The sequence below is a fragment of the Hyperolius riggenbachi genome, chromosome 11 (genome assembly GCF_040937935.1).
Source record: "Hyperolius riggenbachi isolate aHypRig1 chromosome 11, aHypRig1.pri, whole genome shotgun sequence".
Lineage (NCBI taxonomy): Eukaryota > Metazoa > Chordata > Amphibia > Anura > Hyperoliidae > Hyperolius > Hyperolius riggenbachi.
In genome coordinates this window covers 180513294-180527195 of record NC_090656.1, presented here as the reverse complement: position 1 = coordinate 180527195, position 13902 = coordinate 180513294, and the positions used below count along the sequence as shown (strand labels likewise).

General features: G+C 46.9%; 1 long non-coding RNA gene across 1 annotated transcript in view; it reads right to left on the bottom strand.

The window, feature by feature from the left end:
- Window positions 1-2712: 2712 nt before the first annotated feature.
- Window positions 2713-13902, bottom strand: part of LOC137538837 (uncharacterized) — a 57307-nt gene continuing 46117 nt past the window's right edge. The window contains exon 3 of the long non-coding RNA XR_011024894.1: window positions 2713-2835. This is a non-coding gene — a long non-coding RNA (uncharacterized lncRNA). The remainder of the gene's footprint in view (window positions 2836-13902) is intronic.

Below are 13902 nucleotides of genomic sequence, written 5' to 3'. Positions count from 1 at the left end.
AGACACAGAGTGGCAGTAAACACAATGCTATATAGTGCTGGGTGAGCGAGGTACACAGAGTGGCAGTAAGCACAATGCTATATAGTGTGGCTGAGCGAGCGGTGTACTACTGTTCCCAGCAGACACAGAGTGGCAGTAAACACAATGCTATATAGTGTGGCTGAGCGAGGTACACAGAGTGGCAGTAAACACAATGCTATATAGTGCTGGGTGAGCGAGCAGTGTACTACTGTTCCCAGCAGACACAGAGTGGCAGTAAACAGAATGCTATATAGTGTGGCTGAGCGAGGTACACAGAGTGGCAGTAAACACAATGCTATATAGTGTGGCTGAGCGAGCGGTGTACTACTGTTCCCAGCAGACACAGAGTGGCAGTAAACACAATGCTATATAGTGTGGCTGAGCGAGGTACACAGAGTGGCAGTAAACACAATGCTATATAGTGTGGCTGAGCGAGCGGTGTACTACTGTTCCCAGCAGACACAAAGTGGCAGTAAACACAATGCTATATAGTGTGGCTGAGTGAGGTACACAGAGTGGCAGTAAACACAATGCTATATAGTGTGGCTGAGCGAGTGGTGTACTACTGTTCCCAGCAGACACAGAGTGGCAGTAAACACAATGCTATATAGTGCTGGGTGAGCGAGGTACACAGAGTGGCAGTAAACACAATGCTATATAGTGTGGCTGAGCGAGCGGTGTACTACTGTTCCCAGCAGACACAGAGTGGCAGTAAACACAATGCTATATAGTATGGCTGAGCGAGGTACACAGAGTGGCAGTAAACACAATGCTATATAGTGCTGGGTGAGCGAGGTACACAGAGTGGCAGTAAACACAATGCTATATAGTGTGGCTGAGCGAGCGGTGTACTACTGTTCCCAGCAGACACAGAGTGGCAGTAAACACAATGCTATATAGTGTGGCTGAGCGAGCAGTGTACTACTGTTCCCAGCAGACACAGAGTGGCAGTAAACACAATGCTATATAGTGTGGCTGAGCGAGGTACACAGAGTGGCAGTAAACACAATGCTATATTGTGTGGCTGAGCGAGCGGTGTACTACTGTTCCCAGCAGACACAGAGTGGCAGTAAACACAATGTTATATAGTGTGGCTGAGCGAGGTACACAGAGTGGCAGTAAACACAATGCTATATAGTGTGGCAGAGCGAGCGGTGTACTACTGTTCCCAGCAGACACAGAGTGGCAGTAAACACAATGCTATATAGTGTGGCTGAGCGAGGTACACAGAGTGGCAGTAAACACAATGCTATATAGTGTGGCTGAGCGAGCGGTGTACTACTGTTCCTAGTAGACACAAAGTGGCAGTAAACACAATGCTATATAGTGTGGCTGAGCGAGGTACACAGAGTGGCAGTAAACACAATGCTATATAGTGTGGCTGAGCGAGCGGTGTACTACTGTTCCCAGCAGCGACACACAATGACTGGGGGGACCCTGGCTAGCGTGGCTGGAGCGCGAACTACCCTGCCTGCCTACCCAAAGCTAAACCCACAGACAAATGGCGGAGATATGACGTGGTTCGGGTATTTATTTACCCGAACCACGTGACAGTTCGGCCAATCAGAGCGCGTTCGGGTCCGAACCACGTGACCCGTTCGGCCAATCACAGCGCTAGCTGAACGTTCGGGGAACGTTCGGCCATGCGCTCTTAGTTCGGCCATGTGGCCGAACACCATCAGGTGTTCGGCCGAACTCGAACATCACCCGAACAGGGTGATGTTCTGCAGAACCCGAACAGTGGTGAACACTGTTCGCCCAACACTAGTACAGGGACGTCCTCCTTAATAATTAACCAATAGAGAAGTTGGCTTCTTCTTCTCTTCTATAATGAACCAATAGGAAATTGTAGCAGAAGATTAAGAGATATTTTCTCTGTAAGTTTAATGATATGATAAGGTGTTGCTTGAAGGGAGCTTCAGCAAAAGACAATTTTGAATGTGCTGCCAAGGCTTTCTATTGGTTTTGTGATCTGGCCAGTAAGAATCATCAGGAATGATTCTCACTGGTACAGATCAATGGGGGATTGAAGCAGTAGATTAATAGATGCTAATGTAGGTGCTTCTTTTCAGTATTGCATATAGATGGATATGGTGGGGGGCTTTAAAAAAAATGATAGAACCCAGAAAATTACGATTCAAACACTCTGTTAAAAGCAAAAAATAATGAGGGACATGAAGGAAAGATTTTTTTTCTTTTTTGGGTTAAGTAATTTTTCTTGGTATTGAGTGTTTTTCTTTGACTTTTAACTATTTTAGAAAATAGGTAAGTAGCTATAAATGTAACCTATTCTCATTACAAACCTTGGAGGGGGGGGGGGGGTCCTCAGTGTCTCCATATTTATGTATATAAGTATTTTATGGATTTCCCTATAAGTCAGCACCTTTTACCCTTGCCCTTCCCTCATCCTTCTTGGCACAAAATGTGCAGTGTAATATTTACCTGCTCCGAAAATGCGGGTTTCCTCCATGCTTCACTGCTGCACAGCTCTCTGCTGCCATTCACAGGTTCCAAATCCACATAATTGGGAGCTGGAAAAATAAAGATGGGCATTGTCACTTAAATATATTGTTACTCTACCAGAAAATGTATGAAAAAAAGATAAAATGGTACACATATGCACAAGTAAAAAAAAAAAGTGCATACCTCTGCAATAGCCTCCCAACTCCAAAATATGCAGCATGAATTTCTTTTCTCCTTTCTTTTACAGCATACAATCACGCAGATGTAGGCCATTTGAGGGCCACATAAAATGGTGTTGGGGATGGATTCAACCCACGGGCCTTGTGTTTGACAGCTGTGCTGTAAAGGGTGCTGTAATTGGAAAACTGCAAAGAAGAAGAAAAGGCTACCCCTCTAAATAAGTATATTGAAAGAGCATATGATTGGACCAGGACACCAGGGAAGTATCATATATTCCTTTTTATTGAAGCCAAAAACTATAAAATTAAAAACATTTAAAAACAAAAGCACGCCATATCCATGCCTGTAATGGGCCCCAATGGTAACAATAATATAGTGGCCTGGCAAATACTAAAAAAGCACAAAGATATATAAAATATAGGACACAATAATGGCCTAGTAGTGTGTTCCTCTCAACATGAGTGTGAAAAATATCAACTCAGTGTGACAAAAAAAGGGTCAAAAAATATATAAAAATGATATGAAAACACTGAGTCACACTGTACCATGAGGAGGAACACACCTATATACATGTGAAGTTGATGCTGCTTACATAAAACCCCTGTAATGCTCAGAATTAGAAAAATAATGAATTATAAATTCAATCTGAACTCCAATATAACTGTACAGTACATGGAAAAGTCATAAAGTGCAAAAACGTGCATAACCAATGAGAGCAACTATATAATGCTCAAAAAAGTGCAAAGTGCTAACGATCATATGATTAAACAATGTGGGGGAAAAAAAAAAACCACATATATAATGCTGGTACTGAGGGAGAGAGGGAAAGGTGAAAGTGAGGATAAGAGGACTGTAAAAGCAATGGAGTAAATAGGGAGTAATGAAGCAATGTAATAAGAGTAGAAAGGGGTATGCAAGGCTCACCAAAATAAGAAGGTCAAACAGGCATGAGGATGGCTGCAAGGGCGCTCCAGCGCCCGTCGACTAGTTCCGCCGAAGCTGCTGAAGGGTAGAGTTGGGCCGAACGGTTCGCCGGCGAACGTGGTTCGCGCGAACGTAGATGGTTCCGCACGCGAACCTTTTGCGGAAGAAGTTCGGTTCGCCCCATAATGCACTGAGGGTCAACTTTGACCCTCTACATCACAGTCAGCAGGCCCAGTGTAGCCAATTAGGCTACACTAGCCCCTGGAGCCCCACCCCCCCTTATATAAGGCAGGCAGCGGCGGCCATTACGGCCACTCGTGTGCCTGCATTAGTGAGAGTAGGGCGAGCTGCTGCAGTCTCTCATATAGGGAAAGATTAGTTAGGCTTAACTTCTTCCTGGCTGCATACCTGTTCTGTTCAGTGAGCCCTCAGCCCACTGCATACCTGTTTAGTGATCCTGCCACTGCATACCTGTTCTGTGAACCCGCCACTGTATACCTGTTCTGTGAACCCGCCACTGTATACCTGTTCTGTTCAGTGGACCCGCCACTGTATACCTGTTCTGTTCAGTGGACCCGCCACTGTATACCTGTTCTGTTCAGTGGACCCGCCACTGTATACCTGTTCTGTTCAGTGGACCCGCCACTGTATACCTGTTCTGTTCAGTGGACCCGCCACTGTATACCTGTTTAGTGAACACGCCACTGCATACCTATTGTGTTCAGTGATCCTGCCACTGCATACCTGTTCTGTGAACCCGCCACTGTATACCTGTTCTGTTCAGTGGACCCGCCACTGTATACCTGTTCTGTGAACCCGCCACTGTATACCTGTTCTGTTCAGTGGACCCGCCACTGTATACCTGTTCAGTGAACCCGCCACTGTATACCTGTTCTGTTCAGTGGACCCGCCACTGTATACCTGTTTAGTGAACACGCCACTGCATACCTATTGTGTTCAGTGATCCTGCCACTGCATACCTGTTCTGTGAACCTGCCACTGTATACCTGTTCTGTTCAGTGGACCCGCCACTGTATACCTGTTCTGTGAACCCGCCACTGTATACCTGTTCTGTTCAGTGGACCCGCCACTGTATACCTGTTCTGTTCAGTGGACCCGCCACTGTATACCTGTTCTGTTCAGTGGACCCGCCACTGTATACCTGTTCTGTTCAGTGGACCCGCCACTGTATACCTGTTCTGTGAACCCGCCACTGTATACCTGTTCTGTTCAGTGGACCCGCCACTGTATACCTGTTTAGTGAACACGCCACTGCATACCTATTGTGTTCAGTGATCCTGCCACTGCATACCTGTTCTGTGAACCCGCCACTGTATACCTGTTCTGTTCAGTGAACCCACCGCATCAGTGCGCATACCTGTGCAGTTAAGTGAACCCACCTACCTACGTGAGTGCACGCAGTGTGATATACCACTCCGTGCATACCCAATATGGACAAAACAGGTAGAGGAAGAGGAAGAGGTAATGGCAGAGGCAGAGGAAGGCCACCCGGCAGGTCTGCGCGAGGTCGTGTAAATGTAATTTCGTGTGGACCTGGCCCACAGTACAGTGCTCGGAAGAAGGCACGTCCCATCACCTCCCAAGATTGTCAGGACGTGGTTGAGTATTTAGCGACACAGAACACCTCATCTTGCTCAGCCACCACTACTACTAGCACCACTTCCGCTGCATTTGACACTTCGCAAGAATTATTTAGTGTTGAAATCACTGATGCACAGCCATTGTTGTTACAGCCAGATGAATTTTCACCAGCTAATATGTCTGAGTTACGCGGCAACACTATGGATGTAACGTGTCAGGAGGATGAAGGACCTACTGATGGTGCAAGTTTGGATTTGTCTGAGGCAAGCGAAGCTGGGCAGGATGACTACGATGATGACGGTAATAGGGATCCTCTGTATGTTCCCAATAGAGGAGATGAAGAGGGGGACAGTTCAGAGGGGGAGTCAGAGAGTAGTAGGAGGAGAGAAGTTGCTGAAAGAAGCTGGGGCAGCTCTTCGTCAGAAACAGCTGGTGGCAGAGTCCGGCACCATGTATAGCCACCTATGTACAGCCAGCCAACTTGCCCTTCAGCATCAGCTGCTGAGGTCCCCATAGTGCCCACATCCCAGGGTGGCTCAGTGGTGTGGACATTTTTTAATGTGTGTGCCTCAGATCGGACCAAAGCCATCTGTTCGCTCTGCCAACAAAAATTGAGCCGTGGAAAGGCCAACACTCACGTAGGGACAAGTGCCTTACGAAGGCACCTGGAGAAAAGGCACAAACAGCAATGGGATGGCCACCTGAGCAAAAGCAGCAGCAGCACACAAAAGAAAAGTCACCCTCCTTCTCCTCTTCCTCCTTCAGGTGCATCATCTGCTTCTGCCGCTTTCTCCCTTGCACCTTCACAGGCACCCTCCTCCACTCCGCCTCTGCCCTTGAGCGGTTCCTGCTCCTCTGCCCACAGCAGCAGTCAGGTGTCCGTGAAGGAAATGTTTGAGCGGAAGAAGCCACTTTTGGCCAGTCACCCCCTTGCCCGGCGTCTGACAGCTGGCGTGGCGGAACTGTTAGCTCGCCAGCTGTTACCATACCGGCTGGTGGACTCTGAGGCCTTCCGTAAATTTGTGGCCATCGGAACACCGCAGTGGAAGATGCCAGGCCGCACTTATTTTTCGAGAAAGGCCATACCCCAACTGCACCGTGAAGTTGAGAGGCAAGTGGTGTCATCTCTTGCGAAGAGCGTTGGGTCAAGGGTACACCTGACCACGGATGGCTGGTCTGCCAAGCACGGGCAGGGCCGCTACATTACCTACACAGCCCATTGGGTGAACCTGGTGGTGAACGATGGCAAGCAGAAAGCGGCGGACCAAATTGTGACACCTCCACGGCTTGCAGGCAGGCCTCCTGCCACCTCCTCTCCTCCTGCTACATGCTCTTCGCTGTCCTCCTCCTCCTCCTTGGCTGAGTGGCAGTTCTCCTCTCCAGCTACACAGCCCCAGCTCCGCAGGGCCTATGCTGCATGCCAGGTACGACGGTGTCACGCCATCTTAGACATGGCTTGTCTCAAAGCGGAGAGTCACACTGGAGCAGCTCTCCTGGCTGCTCTTAAGAAACAGGTGGATGAGTGGCTGACCCCGCACCACCTGGAGATAGGCAACGTGGTGTGCGACAACGGCAGCAATCTGCTTGCCGCTTTGCATATGGGGAAGCTGACACACATACCCTGCATGGCACATGTCATGAATCTAGTGGTTCAAAGATTTGTGGCAAAGTACCCTGGCTTAGCGGATGTCCTGAAGCAGGCCAGGAAGTTCTGTGGGCATTTGAGGCGCTCTTACACAGCCATGGCACGATTTGCAGAAATTCAGCGTAAAAACAACATGCCGGTGAGACGCCTCATTTGCGATAGCCCCACTCGCTGAAACTCGACCCTGCTCATGTTCTCCCGCCTGCTAGAACAGAAGAAAGCCGTCACCCAGTACCTCTACAACTGGAGTAGAACGAAACAGTCTGGGAAGATGGGGATGTTCTGGCCCGACAACTGGACACTGATGAAAAATGCATGCAGGCTCATGCGGCCGTTTGAGGAGGTGACCAACCTGGTGAGCCGCAGTGAGGGCACCATCAGCGACTTAATTCCCTACGCGTACTTCTTGGAGCGTGCTGTGCGTAGAGTGGCGGATGAAGCTGCGAATGAGCGTGACCAGGAACCGTTACGGCAGGAACAGGCATGGGACCAATTTTCATCAGACCCAGCTGTTTCCTCAACACCTGCGGCAGCACAGAGGGGGGAGGAGGAGGAAGAAGAGAGGTCGTGTGCAGAAGACGAGTCAGACTCAGAGGATGATGAGCAAGGTGTTTCTTTGGGGGAGGAGGAGGAGGAGGGGACAGCGGCAGGAGAACAACCGCAGCAGGCGTCGCAGGGGGCTTGTGCTGCTCAACCTTCCCGTGGTATTGTTCGCGGCTGGGGGGAGGAGGTTGACTTACCTGACGTCACTGAGGAAGAGCAAGAGGACATGGAGGGTACTGGATCCGACTTTGTGCAGATGTCGTCTTTTATGCTGTCCTGCCTGTTGAGGGACCCCCGTATAAAAAACCTCAAGGGGAATGAGCTGTACTGGGTGGCCACACTACTAGACCCTCGGTACAGGCACAAAGTGGCGGACCTGTTACCAACTCACCGGAAGGTGGAAAGGATGCAGCACATGCAGAACCAGCTGTCAACTATGCTTTACAATGCCTTTAAGGGTGATGTGACAGCACAACGCCAGCAAGGTACCACTGTCACTAATCCTCCTCCCGTGTCCACGCAGTCAAAGACAGGACGCTCCAGCGATCTCATGGTGATGTCGGACATGCGGACGTTCTTTAGTCCAACGCCTCGCCGTAGCCCTTCCGGATCCACCCTCCACCAACGCCTCGACCGGCAGGTAGCCGACTACCTGGCCTTAAGTGTGGATGTAGACACTGCTGTGAACAGCGATGAGGAACCCTTGAACTACTGGGTGCGCAGGCTTGACCTGTGGCCAGAGCTGTCCCAATTTGCCATCCAACTTCTCTCCTGCCCTGCCGCAAGCGTCCTCTCAGAAAGGACCTTCAGCGCAGCTGGAGGCATTGTCACAGAGAAGAGAAGTCGCCTAAGTCACAAAAGTGTTAAGTACCTCACCTTTATCAAAATGAATGAGGCATGGATCCCGGAGGGCTGCTGCCCGCCCCAAGACTAAGTCAGTCCCCGCACACACAGCATCTCTGCCTGCACGCCGTGTGACTGGCTGCCTGGCCTGCCCCAAAAAGACTAAGTCGCTTCCAGTCCCTCCACACAGCATGTCTGCCTGCAGGCCGCTTCACTACCTTCTCCGCCACCATCAACAGGGTCCGGGACTCCAGGCGGATTGCTGAATTTTTTAGGCCGCTGCTAGCAGCGGCCGCTGTAATAATTTTTATGGTGCGTGTACATGACTGCCTAATTTTTCTGGCTGCACTGAGGGCAGCTGCAACAACAAAAGAAAAGGCATGTACATGCGCCCATTCCCCTTCGTGATCATTACCTTGCCGTGGTGAAGGGGCTTGCGTATCACAATGAAGCAATGACCGGCGCCTAGATGAGTGTCTCGGGGGGCACACAAAAGATAATAAGGTCGTTGCTTCATTGTGGTCAGACCAAATTTGATCAGCTGGACAGTCACTGTTCTGTCATTCAGCTACATCAGCCAGGCCAACCATATGGGCTGTAAAGCCACCAAAACCTGCACTCTCGCCATGGTGCGCACCAGTCCAGCACGGCCGTCACTAGTACAAACAGCTGTTTGCGGTGCGTTACACGGTGAGTTTGGTGTGTCAGTGTGAAGCAGTACCTTAATTACACTACCTGATTGATGTATACGCATGCAAGATGTTTTAAAGCACTTTAGGCCTGTCATTTAGCATTCAATGTGATTTCTGCCCTTAAAACGCTGCTTTGCGTCAAATCCAGATTTTTCCCGGGGACTTTTGGCGTGTATCCCACTCCGCCATGCCCCCCTCCAGGTGTTAGACCCCTTGAAACATCTTTTCCATCACTTTTGTGGCCAGCATAATTATTTTTTTTTTCAAAGTTCGCATCCCCATTGAAGTCTATTGCGGTTCGCGAACTTTAACGCGAACCGAACGTTCCGCGAAAGTTCGCGAACCCGGTTCGCGAACCTAAAATCGGAGGTTCGGCCCAACTCTACTGAAGGGTCCCTTCAGCAGCTTCGGCGGAACTAGTCGACGGGCGCTGGAGCGCCCTTGCAGCCATCCCCATGCCTGTTTGACCTTCTTATTTTGGTGAGCCTTGCATACCCCTTTCTACTCTTATTACATTGCTTCATTACTCCCTATTTACTCCATTGCTTTTACAGTCCTCTTATCCTCACTTTCACCTTTCCCTCTCTCCCTCAGTACCAGCATTATATATGTGTTTTTTTTTTTTTTTTATTTCCACATTGTTTAATCATATGATCGTTAGCACTTTGCACTTTTTTGAGCATTATATAGTTGCTCTCATTGGTTATGCACGTTTTTGCACTTTATGACTTTTCCATGTACTGTACAGTTATATTGGAGTTCAGATTGAATTTATAATTCATTATTTTTCTAATTCTGAGCATTACAGGGGTTTTATGTAAGCAGCATCAACTTCACATGTATATAGGTGTGTTCCTCCTCATGTACAGTGTGACTCAGTGTTTTCATATCATTTTTATATATTTTTTGACCCTTTTTTTGTCACACTGAGTTGATATTTTTCACACTCATGTTGAGAGGAACACACTACTAGGCCATTATTGTGTCCTATATTTTATATATCTTTGTGCTTTTTTAGTATTTGCCAGGCCACTATATTATTGTTACCATTGGGGCCCATTACAGGCATGGATATGGCGTGCTTTTGTTTTTAAATGTTTTTAATTTTATAGTTTTTGGCTTCAATAAAAAGGAATATATGATACTTCCCTGGTGTCCTGGTCCAATCATATGCTCTTTCAATATACTTATTTAGAGGGGTAGCCTTTTCTTCTTCTTTGCATTTATATTGAGTTTGGGTCGATGACCCTTTTCCCCCTTCTGCTATATGCCAATAAGCAATATTAATTGCACCATTATGCATGCTCGCCTTTTTTCTTTGTTTTAAACGTAATTGGAAAACTGTTCTGTTAGGTTTCCTGCTGGGTCCCCTAAAGTAGATTAGCATTACATTTTGTATTGTTATATGTAGAAAGGGGAAGGTGTGTAAAATGATTGCTAGAATTAGGAGGATGATACCTTAATCCAGTCAGTGAGATGTTTTGTGAGGTTGAACTTTATGAATAAATGTCTCTTTTCAACAATAACTGTGCAACTATATAATATGGAGATAATACTAGGAGGTTTATTAGTAAAAGTGTGGTTTAAATTACACTATAGAAGCAAATATTACTCCTGATCAAAACTTTCTGGAGTCAGACTTATTTTTGGACAGTGTTGCTTGCGAATGTTTGCCACAGTCATTTTCACATCGAAAATGCTATTTTGAGAATTTTTTTTGTGAAAAATAGCTGATTCCACAAATGGCCCGCGGGCCGTAGGTTGGGCACAGCTGATTTAGAGAATCAGTTGATCACAGCTTGGGAGAATATGCTGTTATGCTGTCTGCTTGAATTAGGGAGTATAACTAGTTTCACAACCAAAAGAAGAACTATTATCTAAATGTTATGTTGTGATGGCCATGTGTGCCATTCTTCTTTCTGTGTATGTGCAACTTTAAATGTTTGTTCTTTGTATATATAAAAAATATTTTTTATTGTAAATTAGCTAACCTGATTCAGCAATTACTGATTCTTTCAAACTAGGAATTAAAGTGGACCCAAATTTAAAATACAAGATTTCAGAAATAAAATCTATTTTCTAAATGATAATAATAAATAGCAGCCTTTTTTCAGCTGCATGATGACAAATATAAAATATTTTACATTTATTGGAGGAACCCCTTCCTTCCTTTCATATTGCTGGGACAGAAACTGGTGGAGTAGGAGGTGTCCAGCAAAGGAGGAATTGCTAATGGCTGCCACCTGTATAACTCTAGTTATGAAAAGAGAAGGGTGAAAAGCATGCACTGAAATGCTCATAGGCTTGAAGGAGTGTTTATTTATCTTTGTATGTGTTTGAGTGGTGCAACTAAATATTTTGAATTTAAAAAATGTTTGGTTTGGGTCCGCTTTAACCACCTCCCCCAAATAATCCCAAGCTGCCCGGACATAAGACTAACATCTGAGATGGGATGTTGGGACATATACTAAAAATATACAGTATGTTAATTGGACACAATTTTGGTCTTCTTTATATTGGGCAGTGTAATTCAAATCTATAAATAATTGTTTGTATATGTTTATAGCCATGTCTGATACTTTATGTTTTCAGTTTCGTGGCCCTTTAAATAGTTGGGTTTTTAAACTGCTTTACTGGAAAGCCAAGAAAATAATGTACTGCCTATGATATTGCAATAAACAATCATAGTTACTTAAATCTAAAAAGAGGAAATAATGCAAGGTGGAAAAAACAAGAGCATTTTGTTGTGCCGTATTATCTGTGTCAAGCGGTTGATTAATGGAAGCCGAAGAAAAGGAAATTAGAGCAAAGGAGTCGGTGTTGCCTATGGCAACCTATCTTAGTCAATGCTTCATATTTCAGTATAGCTTTGAGAATTAAAGATAAACTCTAATTGCTATGGGCAACTAATACATTTTTTCGTATTTAATATGGTTCCTAAAGGGATACTTTATTTAATTAACTTAACTTTAAAAACTAGCTTTTTTTTAAACAATGTTCATCTTCAAATTTTTTTTCTACATTCATCTTTAAATTATTTAGGAAGTGTTGCCCCTTTGTAAAATCTTCCCTGTCATCTTTACTGTTGGCAACGTATATGACTGCAAATTACATCCAGGGCCGGCCCCAGACTTTTTGCTGCCTGAGGCAAATTTAGGAGAAAATTGCTGCTGCCGCCGCCGCCCCCCTCCCCCCCCCTTGGGGGGCCGCCGAGCAGGAGGGGTAGTGGGCAGGTTGGGGGTATTGGGCCTAGCGGTGGGGAGGGGGGTCGGACCCCCCCTCCCTCGTTTGGGTCTCCCGATCTGCGCTCCCCTCCAGCTGTAATTAGGAAGCTGCCGCTGCCCCATAGTAAGAGGCACGGGCGGGGAGGACTCACCTTTTCCGCGTTCCAGCATGCGCTCCACTGACGTCACTTCCTGCATCGCCGTCCACTTACAATACAGTGGGCGGCGATGCAGGAAGTGACGTTAGTGGAACGCACGCTGGAACGCGGAAAAGGTGAGTCCTCCCCGCCCGTGCCTCTTACTATCGGGCAGCGGCTGCTTCCTAATTACAGCTGGAGGGGAGCGCAGATCGGGGGACCCAGGCGAGGGAGGGGGGGTCCGACCCCCCTCCCCACTGCTAGGCCCAATACCCCCAACCTGCCCGCTACCCCTCCGGCTTGGCGGCCGGTCCCCCCGCACCCACGGAAGGGCGGGTGCCGCCCCTAGAAGTTTGCCGCCTGAGGCAAATGTTTCACCCCGCCTCATGAGCGGGCCGGCCCTGATTACATCACTGCCAAGATGTAACAGAAAATCACTGGGGGGGGGGGGGGGGAGGAAGAGGGTTGGCCTACATACTAATATCCTTCTATATATAGATATAACAAGTGTTGAAACCAGACTAACTAAGTAACAATTTGGGTATCCTGAGCAGAGCCGGGACAAGGTCCTCCAGCACCAAAGGCTGAGACACCAAAGTGCACCCCTCCATCCCTTCCCACCACAGCTGTCACACTGATTGCTTTTAGGCTAAGAGGCTCCCCAGGGCCTCCAACCCCCTCAACACCTTAATCTCTAGTTATATGGCTTGTAGTCACTGCCATGTATCCCCTTTTCTTATTTCTTTCTGCTTCAAACACAATAGAGGAATGATAGGTGAGTGAGTTGTGCGCCCCCTCCAACACTGCGCCCTGAAGCTGGCGCCTCTCTCGCCTCTGCCTCAGCCTGACCCTGAGTAATTTAGTACAACCTGCTGTGTGTCATCAAAGTGTCCTTTTAATATGTCAGCAGCATGTGAGTAAAATAAGAACCAAATCACGTTAATGCACAATCGGTGCTGGGAAAATTTGGGTGCCAGATATAACGGCTAGTAGAATACTGGTAAGATTACCAATATTCTACTATTGGGCATTGCTAATTCCAATAGTAAAATATTGGTAAATTTTGCTGATATTTTACTATCATTAAACCTAAACCTATACTCACATGAACCCTCTTTCTACTGATGCTTAATCCTAACCACCCCTTAACATCTGATGTCTAACCCATCCCGCCCATGGATGCCTAACCTAACCCCCACACATGCCTATCCTGAAAGCGGATCCGAGATGAAAAACTAACTATAACAAGTAACTTGTCTATATATCTTATCTAAAGTTTAGATAGTTTACACAACAAATCTAGCTGCAAACAGCTTTAATACAATATGACCATGTGGTTTGTAAACACTACACAGAGGCAGGCTTATCTGCATCTTGAGCAAAAAAAAAACGAATCCCCCCTCCTCCTCCCCTCTGCCTCTGAAATCTCTGGCTAGTAATACCCCACCCCCCTCCTCCTGCCCAGACTGAGCTCCCATGAGCCCTTGCTACTGTCTGAAAGTGCCTTGGCTCTCTGAAAACCTGTGGGCGTGGCTTGATTAGTTTATAGGGAATTACAGTATTAAAACAAAAAAGTATTTGACTTGAGGAATGCCCTATAAAAATAGGAAAGGAACCCAATTATGCAA